Below are 9,744 nucleotides of genomic sequence, written 5' to 3' on the forward strand. Positions count from 1 at the left end.
TTATAGTGCAGTGCGAATTACCATAAGTAATGTATTTTCTAAAGCAACTTTAAATGAAAACAATACTATATTATGAAATCTTATAAGCCTATAAAGGAAATAAAAAAGAGTACCCTAGCTTAGGAAGGACTGTAAGGGCCGCGGAGAGTGAGCCTGGAGTTTCTTCAAACCTTTAAGGCCAGACTCTGGCAGAAAAGACCTTCTTGTTCCATGAGCCAATCCAATCCTGATTATACCTTCTATGTGCAATTTGTTTAAAAAACCTAATCATCCTCTCCTGCTCCAGATATAACCTCTCCACCCCATGTGGTTTATATTATGTAAATGGAATCAGAAATGTAATAGCTCAAATTTGATTATCGCCGCTTGCTGCCCATGGTATCATTCAAAGTGCAGGTTGACACATGGGCTTCTAGTTTATGGGACGGCATGTCATAAGCATATTAGTTAAGGCAGTAACAGCTCCTGCTTGATTTTACACCAAAACTGGCAAAAGGCATATTTGTAAAATGTGCTAAGCGCCCTAACAAGTGACTTCCAAATCTCGGTGGCTTATGCAAGTTTCTTGTCTGCATCTTAGAGGTGGGTAGGTTGGCTGGGGGCGGGAAGGGTCCCGCAGGCCCCTCCTTGGGCTCTCCCCGCCCTTCACTGGGTCCTTTGGCTGATGAGCTAGAGGGCTTTCGCTGAAGACCTAAGAGAGGTGCAGAGAGGCCAGCCCGCTGCATCCGCGCTTGCGCACTTTCCACTGGGCACACCTGTCACATGGCCAGTCCTTCCAAGGGGATTGCAGAAAGCTGTCGCAGCACGTGATCGGGTCCCAAAGGGGTGTGGTTAATGGAGACACTTTTCCTGCAGGCCAATAAAATACAGACTTATCAGAGAAGTACCTATTAAAAATAATGTTTTACGTGGCCAGCGTTTTAAGCTTTTACCACAAAACATTGTCAAAACACAATGAATCACTAAGAAAGTGGAAAGTTGACTTCAGAAGTGGAAAATAATTTTTAAAACGGCACATAAAAAACTGTATTCAATACCTAATCCTCCAATCGTGTAAGTCACGGGGCAGTAGCCAAGTGGCAAGCAAATGAGAGATGAAAGGAAAATGCTTCCTTCTTTCTTTCCCGTCCTTGGTCCCGGGGGTAGAGTTTTCTAGCAAGTCTGCAGAGATGCTACAGATAATCACAGAGCCACTGCGGGAATTTGGAGTATTCACATCGCTACTGATCGGAGAATCCTTGAGAGCACACGTGTTGTAACCCAGCGAGACTATTCGTAAGGAAGAGTTTACGGAAACTGGCGGTAAGCACAATTACCACAAGCCATGCAGGGCTTGCTAATGATTCACAGAGTAGAATCAGCTCCATGTAGGAGAAAAAGAACCCATTGCATCATATGTCTATCCTTAATATGAGATATTCTAGGTTTCCCATATGCATTGCTTTTTGTCGTTATTAAAGCACCCTAAATGTATTGTCATCAACATTATGTATCACAGATGATGATAGATTTTAGTAAAGGATGAATTTTTTTTACGTATTTCACCGCACAATAAATCTGAGGACACACAGAAGAGCAAAGTGTGAAATAGAATAAAATATCACTGATGATCCACTTCATGGACCCAACAGTTAGCGTCTAGGAATATAGTTTTTCAAAATCCTTTCCTCTATTTTATTGTTGATTGCACTATCTGTTGAGGATGATCTTTTGAGCAGTCCATTCATTTTATTATCTATTTCCTCTGGTAAATTTATTTTAAACATTGTTAAAATCAATTTGATTTACTTTTATTTAGTGTATTACACAATTCATTAGTTACTTATCTTTACACAGAATAGACCTCTGGCAAAAAGAGGCACTGAGACCTCTATCCTAAACTCACCATTTCACAGGTGACTAAAAAAAAAAAAAAATGAGTCACGTAGATCCTGAGCTATAAGGATCCACAAATGGCACCTCCCATTTCCTTAGGCTATAAAGAGCACCTAAATGCCTCGAACTCTCCCAAGTTCCCAAGAGCAAAATGTCTACTGGGCTCTTTTTTTTTTTTCTTAGAATTGCATATTTAGTCGTGTTTCTAGCAATCACGCTGTGTCATTTACAAATGGGGGCTCATAAATATTCCAGCTTGCACTGTCTTGCGTATGGAGCGTTCACATTTGATGGTGTAATTTCATTTTGGTTAAGGAAAATTTTATGCATTTGGGATCCTTTTAGTTCCCAACATGATTAAACCTAGTGTTGTAGCTAAAAAGCTCTTATGGCAATTTATCACTTGTTGGCTTAAAGAAACTTTCATTACTTTATCCCGTGACATCGTTTTCTTTCCTGGTTGCACAACAGATTTTTCACTTAAAGACACTTTTCTCTTCTCACACTCTATCTCGGTTACTGCCCACGTCCTCTTTCCTTCCAAATGTTTTGTTACATTTTCCCTTGCGCCAGATCCAAGAGAGTACTTCTACGAAGAAAGAGACAGTTTCTCCATTTCATAATTCAACAAAATTCCTTAGTCTTCCTTTTGCTATGCACGTCTTTTACTAAAATGCATTAGTAGTTACAAAAGATAATCCGCTCACCCACAAACAATTGTACTCAAATACAAACAATTGAAAATAATCTTCATTTCCCAAAGGCCTAGCATATACTTTGATTCATTTTTGGTGTTTGAAATTAATTATTTAACTTAATGTTTGTGGCTTCTAACCTAGAAGAGTGCTTATTTTAATTTATAAAAAGGAAACTGAGGATATTAGGGCTTGTATAAATTTCCTAGAGTTCAAATCTGATAAATAGAAGCAAATTTTACTTCCAGACTTGACTTACTCAAAATCTTCAACTTATTACCACCTTGCGATCTTGTCTGTCTCCAGAATGTCCTGACAGAAGTGTTGTTAGTAGAAAAAAAAAAGAGGAAAATCAATGATAAATTTAAGGAGCTGTGTCACCTATTATATCTATTAGTGCTCCTTTCTCAGACTATCACAAAGACTTGAGAGCTTCCTGTGCCCCAAATCAAGAAACTGTTTCGGGGTACAGGTAATGTAGCTTGCTGATTGCCTCATTATGATATCTATCTACTAATTTTAAAAATAGAAATGGTGAAAATATCTTAAAATATTTTATCAATAATTTTTTAAAGTTTAAAACACTTTCACAGATTCGCAGAAAAGCTCCTATGTTTTATAGTTCATTTTATCTCATTTTGTCTTTTGAGAGTATATATGGTTTTCAGAACATACCTGGTCTAGTTTGTTCTCTTCTTTAGCAGAGTTACCTTATTCATTTTAAATACAGTAGAATCTATTTGTTTGTATTTGTAGTGTACCTGTTTGTCACCCACATTGCTGATGTGACTTTATTTTTGTGTATGAAACCCCTGGCATGATTCTAAAAGAACTCTATGCGGAGGAAAGCTCTAAGCAGCGTCCCTCTCTCATCCATTTTACCCATTGTCCCAAGCTCCCTGCAGAGAATCGAGTTCATTGGGTACAGATTCAGCCTCCCTGTGTTTCTTTTCTTGCACAAATATGCATATACAGGTGTATTTCTTATCCCAACGTTTTTGTTTGTTTGTTTTTTCTTACACAAAAAGTAGCACCCGACAGATACTCCTTTGAATGTTGTGCTTACTCATATCTGGCTTTTTTCACTGCTGCCTGTGGGCCAAATAAAGCCCATCACCTGTAAGCTGAATTTTTACCTTTTTAAGCATTGTAGGAAGAAAAGAAAAAAAAAATGTTACAGAGATTTAACGTGCCTAGCAAGCTGAAAACCTGACTATAAGTTTTCCTGCCCATGACTTAGCATACTTAATTTAGGCTCATCTGTGTTGTAGCTTATGCTTAAAGTTTATTCCTTTTTATTGCTGAATATGATTCCATTGCTTGGATAGATCACATCGTTTATCCATTTGCCAGTTGATGGGCATTCGTATTATTGCCACTTTGGAACTATGAACAACAATGGTTTTATTTCATACATACAAATCATTGTGGGTACATATGTTTTCATTTTTCTTTGGTGGATACCTAGAGGTGGAATTATTGGGGTTTATGGAAAATACATGTTGACCTTTTTTAAGAAAATCCCAAACTATTTTCCAAAGTGGCTGCAACATTTTCCATCCCTACCAGCAATATAGGAAGGTTTCTGTTTATCCATATCCTTGTCAATATTTGTTTTCTTTCTTTGCATGATTGCCATTCTAGTGGGTGTAAAATAGCATCTCATTGTGGCTTTAATATTCACTTCCCTAATGACTAATGATGATGACATTCTTCATTATTTTATTTTATTTTATTTTATTTTATTTTATTTTTTTAATGTATATTTATTTTTGAAAGAAGAGGGGGGAGAGAAGAGAGAGGGAGAACACAGAGGAGAGGCAGAGACAAAGGGGAACAGAAGATCCAAAGTGGCTCAGCACTGCCAGCACGGAGCCAGACGTGGTGCTAGGACTCAAGAACTGCAAGATCGTGACCTGAGACCAAGTCAAAGTTGGACACCTAACAGACTTAGCCACCCAGGCACCCTGATGGTGAAATTCTTTAAGAGCGCGTTTTTTTTTAAATGTTTATTTATTTTTGAGAGAGAGAGAACATGAGCAGGGGAGGGGCAGAGAAAGAGAGAGACACAGAATCCAAAGAAGGCTCCGTGCTCTGAGCTGTCAGCACAGAGCCCAATGTGGGACTCAAACTCATGAACTATGAGATTATGACCCGAGCTTAAGTGGAATGCTTAACTGACAGAGCCACCCAGGTGCCCCTCAATCTATTGGGTTCTAAATTTTAATTTTTTAATGGTTTATTTATTTTTGAGAGAGAGAGAGAAAGAGAGAGCAAGGAGGGGCAGAGAGAGAGAGAGAGAGGGAGGGAGACACAGAATCCCAAGCAGGCTCCAGGCTCTGAGCTGTCAGCACAGAGCCTGAAGCGGGGCTTGCACTCACGAACCACAAGATCATGACCTGAGCTGAAGTCACTTGACCGACTGAGCCACCCAGCCGCCCCCAAAAAAGAGCACTTTTAAAGTACATTTGGGCTGGATGTCCTCTAGTTCTTGAGCAGAAAGAGTTCTTGATGTATTTTGAATACAGATCCTTATCCACATTGTGTGATTTGCAGTTGTTTCCTCCCGGTTTACGTAATGGCTGCCGGCAGAGGATCCCCTGCCTCAACTGTCTCCTTCGAGCAGCTTCCATTCCTGCACCATCCATTTCCTGGAGAGCAGGTAAGAAGGGAGGAGAAGTACATGTCTAGCCCCTGCTACCTTTACCTCCGCATATTCTAGTTATTTAGCGTCCACTTGAGTTGCCTTAGTTTTTTGTCGGGTTCTTCCATAGTCACTCAGTTGTGTTCATGCCTTGGGTCTAAGACTTTTAGGATCATGACACCCAAATTCAGGGTCGTGCGTTTTCTGTTTGAAGACTGAATATTTTCACACTTGTCCTCAGGCTATTTCCTCGCTCAAGTCTGGATTCTTCTGTTTCATGAAACTCAAAAGTATGGTCACGGTAACTGTGTATGTACTTATTTGTTAAAAATAGAGTTTTAACTTATTTTTATTTTTTGTTAGTAGGATTGTGGGAGAGTGAGTGGCACCTTTAAGAACGTTCTTCCTTGGGGCGCCTGGGTGGCTCAGTAGGTTAAGCAGCTGACTCTTGATTTCGGCTCAGGTCATGATCTCACAGTTTGTGGGTTCGAGCCTTGCATGGAACTCTGAGATGACAGCACAGAGCCTGCTCGGGATTCTCTGTCTCCCTCTCTCTGTCCGTCTCCTGCACTGTCTCTCTCATTCTCTGTCTCAAAAATAAATAAACATTAAAAAAAAATGTTCTTCCTTGACTTTCCTTGCAAAATTTAGGAAGGAATACTTTCTCAATAAGGGGGCAGGAGATGGGGTTGGGGGAAGGGAAGAAAGAGAGAGACACAGAGAGATGTGTGTCCAATTTACTTTTTCATTGTATGAAGCTAGTTGGTGCAAAGCAGTGTCTATCAAGTTTTCTCTTCTGTGTATTCTCTCCACTTCTTGTAGGTTTTTTGTTCTACCAGAAGAAATGCAACGGTTTTGAGTCTCAGAGTAAGAGCATATCATTTTCTTACGTGGCACTAAGTATTAAATTCGCATTCAGTAGTAGACTTGGAAAGATTCTATACAGCAATAAGTCATAACGATTTTAACTTTGTTGATTTTTCCTTTAGTCTTTATTCCTAGTTTGTTGAATAAATTAAGTTTATTTCTTCTGGTAGTGATCTGTCAGCTTTAATCAATTTTCATAAGATTTGTTTTATGTGAACTCCAGGGGCTTTACCACTACTATGCTTGTAGTTCATACAACCAATTACCTTGATATTAGGTAGTATTTACTTAATTAGAATTATAATAAAATAATAAAAATAAAACAATATTTATGTGTTTAGAAGTAATATGTGTTCCTAAATGGAATTTTAGACTATATTTATTATGCCATAAAATGTCTTAACATCATTGTAAATAATAGTGACTTAGTAATTAACTGTGCCTGTATAGTCCCTGGAGAAAAATAAAAATGAGAGGAAATTGCAATCACTTTAGTAATTTGTGACCCAATAATTTATTGGAGTTTGGTAAGATTACAGATTAATATTGTGTTTTTAGTTATTTGCAGGCAGAAATCTTGCCAAAACTATGCAAATAACAGGGGTGGTGAGAGGCTTAATATCATGTCCAAGCCTGATTGTATAGGCAATTTGAATATTAATTGGAGTAGGTAGGCGAAGTAGAACATCAATCTCATGAAGTCAGGTCACCTTGACAATGGACTTGTGTGGTTAGGAATTCTGTCTTCCAATTGATAAGTCCTCTTTACTGATTCACTTCTGTTGGGGAATATTTCTACTTGTGAGATTGATAAGAATTAGAATTTCAAACAGAGGGTTCACCTGACATTTACTTTTGAAACCGTACAAATGTAAGACTTACCACCTCTGGTCTTAATGGAATGGGTTACATTTGTAAAATATTTCTAATTTCTCAAATACTTAAAAAGTTGAACAATGCTTACTACTTGCTACCTTAATACATATTTGAATTTGTTATTTTTTTTTCAAATGGATGTTTTAGTTTTAATTTAGTTTTATTTGTTTTTTTTCTTGATTAAAAAAACACTTGAACATATAACAGTATTATATTTTCTTTTTAGATTTATCTTCTTCCAATCCATGTATTAATGGGTTAATTATCAATATCAATTAGCTTAGAACACTATAGATCATCATGTAACATGACCATCAATATTATATTAAAACGCTATTCCAATCAAATTAAATATGAAAAAGACTTATAGGACTTAGGATTTCTAGTTTTTCAGACTTATAGGATTTCTAGTTCTAATTAGTTAACTGCTAGCCCTTTCTTGGATTCCCCTCTAACATTAAACTTCCTTCATTTTTAGCTACTTTGGTTCCTGATCTGTATTTTCTCAAAATTCTACAGATTTGAGTCACTCCATTAATGGGGAGAAGAATAACCTTTGTGCATTTTCTGACAGCTTCTATCAGTCCTGTTTTTGTAATGTCAAAAAAATAAAATACCATAGAAAATCATTCATGTCAGAGGCAGATTTCAACTAATGTGGTCCAGTGATAAAACTGGGACTAGATTTTTATTTTGTAGTATGTGGTATGAATCTCAGAATAAGATTTAGTTAAAAAATATGTATATAATATAATTGTATTATATCCACATATGAGTGCATAAACTTCACATTGATATATTTTCAATAAAAGGATATTAATTTATCATGAACTAATGTGCATAAAACATAAGTTCTTCTCATTGTAATTATGTAATTTTCAGCAAACTTTTCCCTATTCATTACAAGATACACATGAACCTAATAAATAATATAAATCTGAATATCTTCATCAAACCCTGTTTCTTATCTTCTTTGGTCTCTGCATTACTGAGCCGCAGATTCTCAATTTGAAAGTCATGACAACTTTGAACACTTGATGAACATTTTTCAGATGTTGATTCACAAAAATTAAAAGAAAACAACAACAACGCTTCAGAAAAATTTCCTCTTGACTTATATTAGATCGGAAAGCTTCCTTGATTTTTCTGACAAACTTGTATTAAAAAAAAATCAGTAACCTTCAGCAGACATTCAGCAGGACTTGACAAAGTTTTGATTGAGGAAAGATTGATTCTCTAAAGTTTGAGTGGTCAGACATGCACTGAATTTGCTGCGGTTCATTGCTATATCCCAGAAAGGATTTCTAGCCATTCTCGCCTAATGAGCTTATTAGTAAAAGGCTGAAAGGATCACAGATTGTCTGTCAAGGAAGATTGTCAGTCACAAGCTGTTAGCAACTCTGCTGTGATTTATACACCATGAGTAAAGAACAGAATGGTGCTAAAATGCTGCTTATTATGTCCCACAGCTTGTGCGGTAACACAAATAAAGTATGTGGAGCAAGGGTTTAAAGGGGAAAAATAAGTTCTGAAGAAGAAAATCAAAGGAGATTAGACAGAATAGTGCTTTACCACCTCCCATTTCCTTTAGTGGTAATTATAATGCAGAGGAGAAATCAAGGCAGCTGCAACAATAATAGCCAAAGTCCAAAATGACGCCATTAAGGTCGAGTTGGGGGAAAAAAAAAAAACTAAACAAACTAAAAGTCTGATCAACTGCTGTTAGCAACAGGTAGAACTGAATTTTCTCCTTGGAGATATTTTTCCCCCCATATTTTTGGAATTCTCCATTCTACAGCCTTTCATTTGTGCCTTAGTTAAGCTTTAAAATTAGTATTTTGGCGATGTGTTGAGTATGATTTTATATATATATATACATATATATATATATGTATATATATATGTGTATATGTATATATATATGTATATATATACACACACATATGTATATGTAATTTGTGATATAATTATAGAACACACACACATACGTATATATGTAATTTGTGATAAAAATTATAGAACACACAAAAAATTCAGACTGGAATATATGCACCAATATTTCCAGTGGCTCCCTGTTATATTTGTATTTACTGAGACTTTTAATAACTCCATATTCTTCCAGTAGCTAATGTTTTTAGATAGGCAGTACATTTTGTTTTTTTGGTAATGACATAAAAATTAATGCCTTTGCTACATTCTGTCTTTTTTAGCTTAGCAACATTCCCATCTCACTGTGAGCTCTGTTGTATGATGTATAGGGAAGCCTGTGTAAGAGTAGGAGTTATATGGCTAAATGGCTCCCCCCCGCCACAGGCACTAACTGAGGATTAGTAGTGCAGCTTGGTCTCATGGGACTGTAAACTCTCTTCACTGAGGGTGTTGAATTTCCTGATAAAAGAAGTCATCACGAAGTCAAGCACGATAGAGACAGCAGCCCAGGAGCCCTCAGAGAAAGATCAGAATCAGCTAAAGCTCATTTCTTCCAGACATTTCCATTCTCTCACCTGTTGGCCAGTGAAAGGTACTGTACTGCCCTGTCATCAGGCACTTGACAGGGATCTTTGTTAGAAAGCTCTCCTTTACATATAGTCAATGAGAGTCTATATTACTAATGCAGCGATTCGGAATTCTCTGAAATCACTGAAAAGGAGCCTGACCAACAATGAATAAATGAATGAAAAAATAAAGGATAAAGTGAAGACAGCTGATGATGCGCGTGCAGCACAGGATGTGATAACTTCATCATGGGACACAGTGATAAATATGTGATAAAGCTAGAAAACGTTC

Source organism: Panthera onca, chromosome D3 (genome assembly GCF_046562875.1).
Source record: "Panthera onca isolate mPanOnc1 chromosome D3, mPanOnc1 haplotype 2, whole genome shotgun sequence".
Lineage (NCBI taxonomy): Eukaryota > Metazoa > Chordata > Mammalia > Carnivora > Felidae > Panthera > Panthera onca.